The 14064-nt window shown below is 45.2% G+C and overlaps 1 protein-coding gene across 4 annotated transcripts in view; it reads left to right on the plus strand.

Annotated features, from left to right (window-relative positions):
* Positions 1 to 14064, plus strand: part of Elmo1 (engulfment and cell motility 1) — a 510606-nt gene that overhangs the window by 54384 nt on the left and 442158 nt on the right. For 2 of the 4 annotated variants that reach the window (XM_051168294.1, XM_051168274.1), the window contains exon 2: positions 13130 to 13298. The exons of the other annotated variants lie outside the window; for them this stretch is intronic. The gene's annotated coding sequence lies outside the window, so the exon portion shown is untranslated. The remainder of the gene's footprint in view (positions 1 to 13129; positions 13299 to 14064) is intronic. 4 annotated transcript variants of the gene reach the window in all.

Consider the following 14064-nt stretch of genomic DNA (forward strand, 5'->3'; position numbering starts at 1 on the left):
GGGCACTGCAAATCCGAGGCTAATTCTCCTGACAGCCCTCATGAATGTGTATTGTGTGCTGTGCTCTCTCAGAGGAGATGGGGCTGTACACAGGGAGGTCGCTGGGCATCAGGACCCACGCTGCTGTGTCACTGTGTGGGCAGGAATGTGCCCAACAGTCTTCTTACAGATGCTGTTGATGGCATTTGCTCTTCCCCTTCATATTCCTGGTGTATGTGCGTCAAGGATGGTGAGGCCTTTTCTAGGCATTTCTGTGAAATCTTTGATAATTGAGTCTTCCCATTTTCACTGTGGGATATTTAAAAAGCATTTCTTTCGAAAGCATTTTTGGTTTTAAAGAGCAGAAAGACAAAAGACAAATGAATTTAAGAAAGTACTTTCAAGGAGGCCATGAAAAAAGCATTCCAAGCTTCTCCTGGGTCTTGTACTATTTCAGATTTTCATGTACAGAAAAAAAAAAAAATCAATTAATTCAGATGACTGTATTTTTCAGCTAATCTAGCTTGTTCATTAGAGTCAGTGTCATGGTTGACTTCCCAGTCAGCTCTGTCTTCTGAGGCACTGCTCTGTCTTCAGCAGTACCCTCTTGTTTTCTCTCAGCTCAGCTGTTAGGTATGGATAATGATTCTCTAGAACATGATGCGATCAGTTCCTTTTTTGTGTGTCATAGTAGTGCATCCATTGCTATGAATTTTCCCTCTTCTTACTCCCTTGTCTGACCCATGGGATTTTGTATTTGTATAAAACATCGCTTCACCGCTCTCCCAAGATTTCCTATTTGTCCATCAGTGTGAACTTTTCTGGCTGTGTCCTTGATTTGAGTTGTAAGTCTGCAAGGAGTATCTGCAGTACCAATCATTCTTGTCCACGAGAAGAGACACGAAGTGCAGGTCTAACACCTTGTTTATGTCACATCAATAATCTGGTTCCATCATTTTTTTTCTTTTAAAAACAGTCTTTTCTCTTGTAATGCCTTCAACCCATTTCTCTAGTCTGCCAATGATGCCATCTCATTGAACTGAATAGGTCTTTAATGAGTGCTCATTTTATGTTTGTATGAGTTAAGCCTTTAACTCTTGTGTGTGTATGCGCGTGTGTGCGTGTGTGTGCGTGTTTGTGTGTCTGTGTGGTGTGTACAGTTGTGTAAATTCACCTTTGTGCGTGCCATGATACATGTGGGAGTCAAAGGACAGCTTCCTGGGAGTTGGTGATTCTTTTATCTTGGTTTTCAAGGCAGCTTCTCTACTGTTCCTGCCACTGCAGGGCTTATACACACTCCTGCTCATTCTCTGCACACAGCTTTTTTTTTTTTCTTTTAAACAGTGGGTTCTGAGGACTGAACTAAGGTCACTAGGCTTGCCCAGCATGACCCTCTATACCTGCTGAGCAATTTTCCTGGCCTCAAGTTTTGTTTTGTTTTATTCCTTGAGACAGTGTTTTTCTGTGTAGCCCTGGCTGTCCTGGAACTTGCTCTCTAGAGCATGCTAGCCTCGAACCCAGAGACAGATCTGTCTCCTGAGGTGTAGAGATTAAAGATGCTCTCCCTGTCACAGTCCGGTGTACCTGGCCTCAGGTGTTTAACTTTTGAGAATTGTAAAATTGCACTTAGGCCCAGGTTAGAAGCCTTCATTTGCAGCCTGCAGTTGATATTCTGGTCAGTCTTCTTGGGAGAGTTAGCGTGGCCTCCACTGTACTTAGGGAGAGTGGGAGCCGAAAGGTGTTCAGGTGACTTAATGCAGGAGAGATAGACAGTCCTAGCTGAAGCAAGGCCCCCTGTTGGCCACCGTGTGCTGCAGAACTGTGAAAGCACAAGGTGTCCTCACCCCCACATCTGCAGTGGTAAACTACAGCTCCGGATCATGTACATGTGAAAAGACAAGACTCAAAGGATGAAATTCAAGGAGGGAAAAGGCTGGAATTGCTCAAGAACTATGTATGATCCTATGGTGCTTTTCTCCGTCCAGTTCAAATACAGCATGCAAGTGTCCACATGGTTGTTTCTTTCACATCTCATGTAGAGTTGAAAAGAATGCTGTCATTCTCAGGCTCAGACTTAAATATATGATTATTGGGTGTGTGAAGAGAAGTGACTTAAAATAAGAAATAACAGACGCTCTTGCTTTCCACGAACAAAATCACACACACATTATGCCGGGAGAGGAGAGGAGCTATAAGTGCCTCTGGAGTCTCACCAAATGTGAGACTCTCACTTTCCAATAAGTAATCAAAATGAAAATATGTAGAGTTGCCACTTTAGCTTTTTTTTTTTTTTTTTTTAACACCCTAGTGTGTTTGCAGGTATTTTACAGGGATCTTGTAAAATCATGCAAAATTGAACATAACTTTGCTCAAAAGAAAATATGTGAGGTGGATGATATAAAACCTGACCATCCATAGGCTGCTTCAACTCTGGTGCTGCTGGAACTAACTATTAAGGAAATACAAGCAGATGGCAGGGGGAGAGGGACAGCAAGGGTCAACATGTCTCTCAGCACTCTCCCCTTTTACAGTGTTATGAAAGTGCGTCTAGCTCTGCCCAAGGTACTTACTGCAATGATGTCGCCGAGGGACACAGATGGAATGAAATCATAAGCACCCAGTACGCCAGGATGTCCCTCCATAGCTCAGACTTGACCCTGAGGTAGTCTAGTTGTCAGGGAGAGATGCCACTCCTGTGTTTAAGAGACGGAGGGGTTGGTTTTTATATATGGAAGTATTAAATTATTCTCATGTTCTCTTCTTTCTGTAGTTCAAGGCTCCTCACACTAGGTAGTTGGCACAGAAGCCCTCTCGGCTCTCCTGATGTCTCTCTGTCCCCTGTACAAGCCTGTGGATCATGCATTTCCATGATGCTGGGCCCTGGCTCTGCTCTATTGTTCCTATCCCCGATTAACCCTTGTTGACCTTTGACCTGGAAGAAATCCATTCAGACGTCCATTCACATATGTGCTTGTAAACCTTGCTTTTCCTTTTACTTTCTTCTGCTGGGTTCTTCAGTCAGACTACAAACACGTGGCCTGGGCATGTTGCTTCTACCCCTGTGGAGGTTCCTGTGAAGATGGAATTAGGCCTACCTTTGCGCATAGTCAGACCTACTTTTCTGTTTATGTCTCCTCTCAGGTCCCTGTGTATATTCCAGTTCCATTTTCAATTTAAAAAGCATTGGACTCTCCCTTGTGTTGGACTCTTTCTCTTTCAAGCTGGTCTGGGTCAAGCACCCTTTCTCAGTGCTGTCCCCCATACAGCGAGTTAGGTTCAGCAGGCTCTGCAGTGTGCACTAGTGTCATTGTACCTAAGGGATCAAAAAACACACCTGTCTGTGGTATGAATAAATGAATATGAAGGGAGTATAACTTTCCTCCATCTTCTTCCCAAAGCATGCTCTGTCAATTTTTCCTCCCCAGATCTGCATCACCCAAGGCAGAGGAATGCAGACAAGATATATACCGCAGGCCCTCTCTGTTCTATCTGCTCATGGCCAGGCTCCTTGGGCTTTCCAGAATTTGAGCATAGCAAAAGCTGGAGAGCAAACGAACACTATCCACAGCGAGGGGAATCAAAGCCAGGCACCACCTGAGAACACGCAAGGAAAAGTTCGCCACTTCCCTTTTCTGTGTGTTCCTTCCCAAAATGCACTCTCCGAATCCAAGCGGGAGCAGGGGGGATGGGGGGGCGTGGAGAAACCATTCAACAAACTCAACTTGAGAGGCATTATGCAAAATAACCAGCCTCCAGCCTTCACACATGTCAAGGCCAGAAAAGCCAAAGGAAGATCTAGAGAAATGTTTCGGCTCAAAGCTAGAGACCAAGCAGCGAAAAGCGCTAGGTGGATCTAAGCTGCATCCTTTTGTTGCCAGGTGTGGTTGCAGGCTTTGCGTGGAATTTGAATGGGAGCCGAGGAGCAAATGGAACGTGTAGTAATGTCTCTTTTCCTATTTTGATGGCCATGTTGTGGTTTTAATGGAATGTGCATTAATGTGCTTGTGGCCGATGAGGCATCTGATTGGCAGGTTACTCTTACATGGTCCAAGATAAATGATGGCTCTTTGTACTGTAGTTGTGCTTTTTATTCTATTTTATTTTATTTTTTTAAATTTGAGACCGCTGCAAAGAATTTTAAAGAAAAAAAAATCAATATATCGACGTGGATTGTCCTCATGGTGGGATGTCCTGCGTTTATGCTCATGGGCTGTGTGCAGCTGGGGCCTGAGTAGACCTTGGGATGAGTTACAAGTCAACTTTTACTACCGGCCTGCATCAGGCTCTGAGACAGTACTGCCGCTCCGGAGCACGGCAACTCCAAGATCAGGTGTAATTCACATGCTTCCTGGAACTAGGCAACAAGAAACAAACGGATGGCTCATTGTTCCAGCTGGCAAATCTTCTGCCTCTAGGCCACCTTCAAACGAGGCTGAATGGAAGCCTGGAGACTGCTGGGTAAACAGGAGCTGACCATGGTGGTCAGGAACACACAGGCATGGAGCCGGGGCCGCTGGAGTCCACCATTTTGATAGGCTTTAGCTTGCCTATGGGATGTGGAAACTGGGCATGAATTAAGAGATGCTGGGCTTCACCCTACCTGGGATAGAGCAGGGGTGGCCAAACAGGCTCCCATTTTGTCTGCTTTAACTCATGGCCATCTCTCTCTCTCTCTCTCTCTCTCTCTCTCTCTCTCTCTCTCTCTCTCTCTCTCTCTGCATGCTCTTTGTCTAGGTGTGGTCATAGACTCAGAGAGCAGTACCTCTTAACAGTTTCTGTTTGATGATTGTAGTGCCCACGTCTCTCAAAGGTTATGCTGGCTGGTTTTATGTCAACTTGAAACAAGCTAGACTTATCTGAGAACCTCAGTTAAGAAAAGGCCTCTAAGCTGCGTGTGGTGGTGCACGCCTGTAATCCCAGCACTCTGGGAGGCAGGCAGATCACTGTGAGTTCCTGGACAGCCTGGTCTACAAAGCAAGTCCAGGAGCCAGGGCTACACAGAGAAACCTTTTTTCTGCCCCCCCCCCCCAAAGTCTTCCAAAGATCTGGAGCCTGTAGGGCATTTTCTTAATTAACGATTGATGTGGGTCTTGGGTTTTATTGGAAAGCAGCCTGAGCAAGCCAGTAAGCAACACCCCTCCATGGCCTCTGCATCTGCTCCTGCCTCCACATTTCTGCCCTGCTTGACTTCCTGTCCGGACTTCCTTTGATGATGAATTGTGGGGTGGCAGTGTAAGCCAAATAATCTCTTTCCTCCCCAAACGCTCTGGTTACAGCGTTCACCACAGCAGTAGTCACCCTAGGTAAGACACATACATGTCTTTGCGGGTTTGCAATTGTGCCCTTGCTCTTTCTGAGTTGGGTATGTGTTAACTCTCAGAGGTGGCTTATTTCTAGGTCTGTGGAGTTACTCCTTGCCATGTTCGGCTGTCTGACTCAGTGGGGGCTTCAGTTATAGAGAGCTTTGGCTTTGGGGCCACGACTAACTTGTTTCTTCTTGTACTGAAATATTTTATTTCCTCCAAAAACCCTTAATTTTCTTGGGTCTCACCCGATCTTGAGAGATTTAATCAAAATAAATACCTTTATCAGGGACACTGCCCCTCCCTGATAACCTGAGGTTGTCAATTCCCCAGTGGCAAGTTTGTGCTGCTTGATGTTTGTGTGTGGCGATTACAGTACTTTTTGTAGTTTGGTGCTCTCTCAGCTGAAACCCCCACCCTCCAGCAGTCCACTGGACCCCTCTTTTGGGATTCTTGTGTTCTCTGAACAGATGGCCACATCTCCTGCCTTAGGCCTGAGTACTGAGACTTGGAGTCTATGGTCCCCTAAGGGCTTTGAGATAAAAGCCATTTGTTCCATGGATGCTGGAGATTTGGAGCCTGATAATGGAAACTGTGACCTGGAAGTGAGCCCGCATCTGAGGGCATGGTGTGGCTCAGTGGTTAGAGACCAGACAGAGATGGGAGACGGAAGGGAGAGAGAGGCATGCACACATACACACACAGAGAGAGGTAGGAGGGCCACAGAGCAAGAGAGAGCGAGAGAGAGAGAGCAAGAGAGAGAGAGAGAGAGAGAGAGAGAGAGAGAGAGAGAGAGAGAGAGAGAGAGAACTTTGCCCTGTGTATATCACTGTATACCTTCATGCCAATGCCTTTACAGGTAGCTGCTCCTGTGCCTGGCTTGGCCTTTCTATGCTGTGTACTTTGACCCCAAGTTCCAAACTTGAAGTAGGCACCCCCGTTCTCCTCCACTGTTTGGTTGTAGAGGGAGACAGCATCTCTGTCCAGGTCACTAGCTCAGCTTGGTAACACGTTTTGACCGCCTGGGCTCTGAAGGTTGGTGCTGGCAAACAGTCTGATCTCCTTTTTACAGTGCCCCTTCCTGAGGGGCTCCTGGCCCTGGGCATCCAGGGATAGAGCCTTGGCCTAGAGAGTGGGACAGTAAGCAGTGGCAAGGCTCAATCCTTAGAGATTTGCTTTCCATTTGCGAAGGAAACAAGACAGCAGGCTCTGTGTGGACCCTGGAGTGAGTCTCTGACGTCTGCTTGTCTCTTCTTGAGTTGGGGACTGTGGTGAGTCCCAAGCCTAGGACCTGTGAACAGGGTTAGAAATAGAGTCGCCAGACACAGACTGTTCAGAGTAGTTGGGCCCTGAGGTCAGGACTGTGGCTGTCACTTTCCTTTTTATCTGGGATTCTGTGCATTTGAGGGTCGGGGCAAATCAAGACAGGGTGTAATAAGCGATGTATTTCTTGAGGCTCAGCTCTTCCTTGCCCAGTCTCCTTTGCCATTGGATAAGGAGTTCTGCTGTCTGATGCCAGCAGTGTGTGCACTTCATGCAAGTGGCCAGGAGCTGACAGCGCTGCAAGGACTTGCTCCTTGAAAGGGGCGTCTGTTCAGCGTAGTCAAAGGATCACCTTCTTGCTCCCGGTGACAGCTGATAAGTGCTGATTTGCACGGGACCACCAGTTCTGAATTCCAACCACCGTTTGCATCTTTAAAGTCTGCATTTTCATGCTGGCGTGGTGCCGGTGCTGCTCGCTGCTGTGATAGACTCCGTACAGCTAGCCCATCGCTGATATTTCCCACCACATGATTTGCAGAGTGAGAGCTCAGCTGTGTACTTAACATGCAGCTCTGTAGGAGCTGGAAACGCTGGGGCATTTCTTCTCAATTTTAGGAGATGAATGCAGGAAGTGCGATGGGAAGGCTATGAAAATTTGCAAGTTGGGTGACACCCGGGAGATGGTTTATAATGATGAATTCTTTTCCAGGGAGCCTTTCTCTGTTAAGGAGTTTGCACATGGCTGAGGGGTAATGTGTGAGCTTGAAATGCCTGTGCTTGGTGCTCTGATGCACCCTCATAGATGGACATGATGTGTTTGGCTCAGCTACAGTCTGGACAGCCTGCTTCCTATGGTCGAGGGATAGCTAGATTGCCAATTACAAAGGCTGGGTTTTAGGATCTTGAAACTAGTATGTCCTTGTCCCAGGGTCCAAGCCGCCACTTGTGCCTTTTAACACTCCATAATGTAGCAAAACCAGGAGCTAGTCTTCCGGCTTGCCAGTTCTTGCTTTGGAGACTCTCCCACACCTGAGATGTCTTAGCGGTGTAATATAGTGTGCACGCTTCCAGTAATCGGCACCTCGGCTCTGACAGAGGAGAAACACACGTGCTGGTGGAGGCAAGAATTCAACCCCTTGAAGTATACCCTTTTAAAATGTCACCAAAGCCGCTTGGTGCTTAAAAAAAGTTCTCTTCTGAACCTTGAAAGTATTTTTCTCCATATATAAAGGGAAGGTTTTATGTGGCTGTTTTGCTTAATGTGGGCTTGTTTTATTCTGGACTCTTTGAAATTCAGTATGAAGGCTAAAATTCTACTGTGTGGAGAAGCAAAAAAAATGGCATTGCTGGGCTTGGGTTGTGCTAAATTAAAGTGACAAGACACAGATAACAGGGCATCGTGTGGCCACGGATTAGCCCTCTCTAATTTGCTGCTGTGGAAAGTAGTGCCTTGGGCTTGCATTCCAAGTTCTTTCCTTGAATTCAAGTTTTAAAAAGAAAACATACTTTCATGAAAAGAGAAAAACCTGGGAAGAAAAAACACTTTGTGGTATGGGAGTGTTCCGGTAGTTCCCTGTGCTTTGGGTTGTTAGAGGAAGTCCTGCCTCAAACACATGTAAATGACATGCTGTTATTTTGGGAGTCACATTTCTCAAACCAGCATCAGACTATTTCGTGTGCGGTTTTAAGTACCTCTCCTGTGGCACTGTGTGCACAGTTGGCAGCGGTGTGCTTGCTGTCCGTCTCTTCTGGGCACGAGGCGCCATATTGCGGACCTTGTGTGAACATTCCTGATGGGTGTAGAGGAGTGAATGAGATCAGAGTCACTTTCTCAGAGTTTGTTTAGTTCCCGATGATGGTCTGATATTGATGAGGGCAGGAATGGTGTTTGGCTTCCTCAACCACAGCATGCTCTGCCCCAAACTATACCCCAGCATCCCTTTCTCCTGTCTTAACTTCTCAGAGAGTTCCAGTGGCCTTCTCTGATGCTGTGTTGGCACACGGATTGTAGTATCACAAAACACCAGGTTCCCAAAGTGGGTATCAGAAGCCAGGATCTGGGCTGGGTGTGAGTCAGAGGTAAAACGATTAACAGGCAACAGGCCCTATGGGGGTCAATCAAAACAAAACAAAACAACTCCCACCCACCCAAAACCCCAAGTAGAAAGCAACTGGGTGTACTGTTTGCTACAGCACTGTGAAATTACTCTTTTTTTGGCCGCAGTGAGTTAGCTTTTGAGTATCCTTGAATGCTGTTCAGCCTCCAGGCCAACCGCTCACTCCGAAGCCATCATGGCTGGTACTGCTGCCCTTGCTAGGCTTCCGTTGCATCTGTCCTCAACATCATTTTTGTTTCTTTTATGCCTCCTCCTTCTGCTCCTCCCTTTCTATCCCCCATTCCCCCCTTCTCTCCTTATTCCCTCTCCTATTCTCTTTCTGTGAAACTAAGTACATCTTGGGGGGACATTTCTGGCTCTTCTTGCCATTCCTGGTTTGAGTTGTGTCCCACACAAGGGCTGTATGAATGAATATCTCTCCAGGATGTGATTGTAGATTACTTGTGTCATTGCAGTTATTTAAGGTGGTGTTGTCCTGGCGTTCAGCGGGCTTCAGATCCACTCTGATTGGCGTCCTTAAGGGAAACAATAGACAAATAGAAGCATGTATGGGTTGAACCAAAGATTGGCCTGCCGAAAGGACCAAGCAGAGGGCCCAGGCAGGTCTGTTCTAGCTCCTACAGCGGGAGCTCAGCCCTGCTGACACCTCAATAGTGTGCTCTGGTCCACCCAACGTAAACCAGTAAAGCACTGCTGTTTAAGCCACAGCTGTGGTGTCTTGAAGGTCAGTCCCTGAAAACACACTTTCCCTCTTGGCTTGAGTTTAAAGCGGGCCAAGACCATATCCCTGTTCTAGATGCTTCTGAACCAGGCTTTTCTCACAGATATCTCATCTCATCCTAGGCCAGTTCTTGGTTAACCTCTGGGAGTAGCAAACAAGGAGTGGGTGAGTGTGTATGCATGTGAAGGCCAGAGGACATAGGCTGTGCGTGCCTTCCTCTGTTGCTCACTGCCGTATTGTTTTGAGATGGGCTCTGCCACTGACCAGGAAGCTCGCCATTTGGTTAGGCTGGTTGGCCAGTGACCTCTTGGCTCTGGCTGTCTCCATCTCTCAATGCTTAAATTACAGAAATGTCTAGCTGTGTCCAGCTGTTTACAGGAGTTTTTGAGCATTTGGACGTAGGTCCTCATGTTTGCAGAGTGAGTTCTCTTACCCATTTTCCAGTCCCTAGATACTTTCTTTAAAATCTCTCCATCTGCTGCTAAAGAAGCAGGACTGAGCTGTGTGTGTTGGCAAGGGACTGTGGTGGCGATGGAGGGGACCAACGAGAGTTTAGCAGTTAGCCAGAGGATTGTCAATGAGGAGTGCACACAGAGGCCAGTGGGCTGCCAGCAGGGCTGTGAGCATTTTTCTGAATGGGGTGGGATGCCTCTGAAGACTCTTAACAGGGAATGACATGGTCTGACTGATGTTTCCATGGTTCACTCTGGAGAATTAGTGGCTTTGGGTGAGACTCAAGAGTCAGCCAAGGGGCCCCATTACCACACCAGGTAAATAGTAAGTCAAAATAGCCTTCAGAGTATGTCCAAGGCCATGTTTATTATGCTGAACTTAAAAACAATATATGAATGTGGGGTGTGGTAGTGCATGCCTTTAATCTCAGAACTTGAGAGATAGAGTCATAGCAGTCTCTAAGTTCTAGGCCAGCCTGGTCTACAGAGTGAGTTCAAGGCCTGCCAGGACTACATTGAGAAACTCTGTCTCAATAAACCAAAACAAACAAACAAACAAACAAAAAACAGCAAACCAAACCAAAGCAAAACCTCAAAGCCAAGCCCCCCACAATATATGAGCCCAATGCTTTTTGCTGTCTGTTTTCATATACAATATTTGCAATGCCACGTGAACATGGTCATACATTCAAATGAGTTTCTGTGTATATTTTATTCCTGTGTTTTTGTGTACAACCTCTGAAGTTTATTAGAGATAGGCATGGAAGAGGACATTTGTCAGGCTCAAATTTCTGAGACCTGTGCTTGAATAGATCTTGAACTTAGTGATTTCCTGGCAATAAAATAGAAACTCTTCCCCTTTTCTCTTTTCTAATTATTTTGATCACTGTTGCCTACAATTGTTGTGTCATTTTGACTCGTGCTCTTATTTGGAGCTGTCTCACTTCATTGATCTTGTTTGATTCTAAGTAATCAAATATGTATAGTACCATCTTAAATCTTTCCCTGAGGTTTCAGATTGTGCGATCCAAGAGAATGATATGACATTACTCAATATGAAATATTACTCAAGTAGCACTGAGGAGACAGTGTTTCCACAATTGACTCCATGCTACAAGGAAAACACAGAAGCCACCAATACATCCATGTTTGAAAATCCACTCCACACTTGCACTGATTTAAATGTTGCCTGAAGAATCCAAGATTAGACTCATTCTTGCAACACATGGCATAAGATAAACAGGAGACAGGAAACTTGTGAAAAGACATGAATAATTAAGTAAGCAGAAAATGGAAATCAAAGTTCCAAAAAAAAATCTTTAAAAATACAGACTGCAAACAGTAGAAACTATATAAGTGAAGTCTTAAGTTTTAGGTCTGGAGTGCCATGTAAATTTAATTTAAATGAGATGTCAAAGTTCATGTACACACAAGACAGAACACTTCTTTACAAAGTGTTCACAGCTTATATCTTCGTTAATAAGATAAACCAATAAACTGTGCCTCCTGATAGGAGGTGTACTGTCACTCTTCTGATATTTCTATCCTAAGTTGTAACCAAAATCTCACTGCAGACTGCTGGTAGACTACCCTGATTGGAGGGGCATCTTATAAAATAATCTTAGTAGGTTTTCCCAGTGTATTTCATGTATGTCCAGATTATGAAAACGTATGCGTCAGGGGATAGTGAATTTCAGATTGTGGTGTACACCTGTGATCCTAGCACTCAGAGAACTAAGCCAGAAGGATCCTAAGGCCAGCCTGGGCAACATAGAGATAAGGCTATCTCAACAAACCAAAAATAAAGGCAACAACCCCCAAGAAAGGATGAATTGTCTCACTAAAAAATCAACGAGGGGGGCTGGAGAGGTGGCTCAGAGGTTAAGAGCACAGGCTGCTCTTCCAGAGTCCTGAGTTCAATTCCCAGCCACCACATGGTGGCTCACAACCATCCATAATGAGATCTGGTGCCCTCTTCTGGCAGGCAGGCACACATGCAGGCAGAGCTTTGTATACATAATAAATAATAAAATAAAGCTTTAAAAAATAATCAAAGATACATGTTAACTGCTCAAGGCCACAAGCAACCCTGGATTATTTGCTCTGGACCAGGGAAACAAATTATCTTTGTTACTTTTTAAACATGCTCTTGACTGATAACCCAGACTGGATTGAACTGAAAATCCTTCTGCCTCAGCCCCACGAGATTGCATAGATTCTAGGTGTGCACCTCCATGTTGGTTAACATTCAGACAAATTAGTTTTCTGCTATAAGAAAGGGAATTATTGTGACAATTTTTTGAAACTTAGAAGGATCCTGTAATAGCACGCATCAACCTTTATTTCCTGATTATGGCAACGGTACTGTGGTCCGGCTGTGGCAATGGCAACGGCGCTGTGGCTGTAAGAGGACATGGAGGAGCTAGGAGAGCAAAGGGCACCACAGCCGCAACTTGTGTATGTCCCGCTGCAGGGAGGGAAAGCTATCCTGCTTCCTATTACCCTTGCAGGTTCTCTGTAGGTACCTGGCAATTGACAAGAGTAAAACACAAGGCTTATTAAGGTCAGCCATGTGGGTACCTGCAGGGCACCCTCAGTGATGACAGCTAAGGGCAGGTCAGAACTTTGGCCCATAGAGCATCTTGCCATGGGACAATAAATGGAGGTGGGACAAAACAAAGGGGAGACTTTAGGTTTCCATGCGTGGAGGCTATGGGAAGGGAAGTATGTGGGGTGAGAACAGAAGACAAGCTTAGTCTAGAAATAATAATAGCTGGCGCAAGTCTGTCTTTAAGCCACCTCATCTCACATGATAAGGAGGTGATCTTTTTCCTGAGAGAGATGCCTGGAGATTTTAAGAGGGGGCCTTTACCTTCTGTTTTCAGGCAGGTCATAGGAGAGAAGAAAGCTTGTCCTGTGGCTATTAAAAAAAAAGTCTTTATGTCTGCCATGTGTATTTGAGGAAGACATACTCTGGACCCCTTCCTAGTTCAGAGAAACTTGACACGACAGGAGGAGGTAAAGCTGCAACTAGGGGAAATGTCGGGAAGTCTTGTGGGAGTTAGTTTTCAGTCAACTTGACCCAGGCTGGAGCCATCTGGGACAGGAGAACCTCAATTGAGAAAATGTCCCTGTTAGGCTCAGGTTTGCTGTAGGCAAGTGATGATGGATGAGGGAGGGCCCAAGCCACTGGGGACAGTGCCACCCCGGGGCATGCACGTGGTCCTGGGTTGTGTGGAAAAGCGGGCGGCGCAAGCTGTGGGGACCAAGCCGATAAGCACTGTTCCTCCACAGTCTGAGTCCAGGACCCTGCCTTGAGCGCATCTCTCACTTCCGTCAGTGCTGAGTGCTGAGCTGTAAGATGACGGATCCCTGTCCTCCCTGGTCTGCTTTTGGTCATGATGCTTATCACAGCAACAGGAAGCAACACCTGGGACAGGTACCCTTCACAACACCTTCTCCTGTATGTCTGAAGTTATTTTGCATTTATCAGCTCTAAATTTAGTTCAAAACAGGACATTTTATTTTCTTAAAATTTCAGACAAAAAAAAAACAAAACAAAACAAAAAAAACTAGTAGTTTCTAAATAGAAGAGGGTAATTTTTCTTTTTTGTTTTTGTTTGTAAAGAAAGGCAAGTGTTTCTCAAATTGTTTTAAATTCATTATACCAAGAACCTAAAAATACTTGCAAACATTATCTTTTGTCCTTGGAGTGATGTGAGTTCTGATACACTTAAAGAACCTGTGGAATACAGTGGGGCTTCGGAAGCTTACATGCATAATTCACTCAGTTGGTAGAGAAAGCTAATATGCAATTTAAAATATTTAATACACAGCACTCAGCAACTTGCAGAGGGTTACAAACCATTATTATTGAACACGTTTTAAAAGAAGAAACAAAACTTTACTAAGAAGAAACTCACTTGCGAAGAAATTCCCAGGAAAAAGTGTGAATAAATTCTGCATTTCTTATGTATGGCTATAAACATGCCTGGAGATTGACTTGTAGATGGGTCAAATGTTGACTCTTAAACAATTTCATTTTCTCTTGTTTTTACCCCTGTGCTAATAGAGCTTCCATTTTATTGTGAGATCCCATTGTTACATTCAATTTGGTGTTACCTCATTAATCATCACTTAAGGTGTTGCCTTAGTCTGTTTTGTGTTACTATACTAGATACTTCTTGTTTTAACAAAATACCTTACAAAGGCAATTTAAGGAAGGAAGG

This window comes from Acomys russatus, chromosome 3, assembly GCF_903995435.1.
Source record: "Acomys russatus chromosome 3, mAcoRus1.1, whole genome shotgun sequence".
NCBI classification, from domain to species: domain Eukaryota; kingdom Metazoa; phylum Chordata; class Mammalia; order Rodentia; family Muridae; genus Acomys; species Acomys russatus.